The sequence below is a fragment of the Cyprinodon variegatus genome, unplaced genomic scaffold (assembly GCF_000732505.1).
Source record: "Cyprinodon variegatus isolate N-32 unplaced genomic scaffold, C_variegatus-1.0 Scaffold818, whole genome shotgun sequence".
Classification (NCBI taxonomy): domain Eukaryota; kingdom Metazoa; phylum Chordata; class Actinopteri; order Cyprinodontiformes; family Cyprinodontidae; genus Cyprinodon; species Cyprinodon variegatus.
The window spans coordinates 364,401-365,450 of NW_015151271.1; positions in this window are offsets into that span (position 1 = coordinate 364,401).

Consider the following 1,050-nt stretch of genomic DNA (forward strand, 5'->3'; position numbering starts at 1 on the left):
AATTAGGCTTAAACATGTCCTCCAGCAACTAAGAGAAAATGGCTTGAAACTCTCTCCCAAAAAATGCCAATTCTTCCAGAGCTCTGTAAGGTATTTAGGCCACATTGTTTCTAGCAGAGGAGTAGAGACTGACCCCGATAAGGTCAGTGCACTCCGCACCTGGCCTAGGCCCCAAACACTTGGTGATCTCAAGTCTTTTTTAGGCTTTGCAGGGTACTACCGCCGCTTTGTCAGAGACTATTCTAAAATAGTCAAACCCCTGAATGATCTTACCAGCGGCTACCCACCTTACCGAAAGGGCCAAAAGACATCTAGCCCTGGTTCGTACTTCAACCCCAAGGAGCCCTTTAATGAGCGCTGGACTCCTGAATGTCAAAAAGCTTTCGACCTGATCATAGAAAAACTCACATCTGCACCTGTCCTTGGTTTTGCTGACCCAAAACTACAATATGTGCTCCATACTGATGCCAGCACTTCAGGTCTAGGGGCTGCCCTGTACCAAGAACAGGATGGTGAAATGCGAGTCATTGCTTATGCGAGCAGAGGCCTTTCATCCAGTGAAAAACGTTATCCCGCGCATAAGCTAGAATTCCTAGCTCTTAAATGGTCGATTGTTGAAAAGTTTCATGATTACCTTTATGGTAATACGTTCACTGTCATAACGGATAACAATCCTTTGACCTATATACTAAAGTCAGCCAAACTAGATGCTGCCAGTTATCGCTGGCTAGCAGCTCTTTCGACCTTCAACTTTGACATAAAATACCGTGCTGGGAAGAGCAACCAGGATGCCGATGGTCTTTCTAGATGGCCGCATGACAATATAGCAGATGATCATGCATCCCTTGAAGAGAAGGAGCGAATCAAAAAGTTTGCTTCTCACCATCTTTCTTCATCTCCAGATCAACAAAGCTTGCCTGTAGACGCAGTTGCTGTGTTATGTCAACACCGTCTTTTACCTCAGGTAGTTGATGACCTACCTTCCATCACATTGGTTGAATCCCTTGCCATCCATCCAGATGCGATTCCAGACACTTATGGAAATGAAAA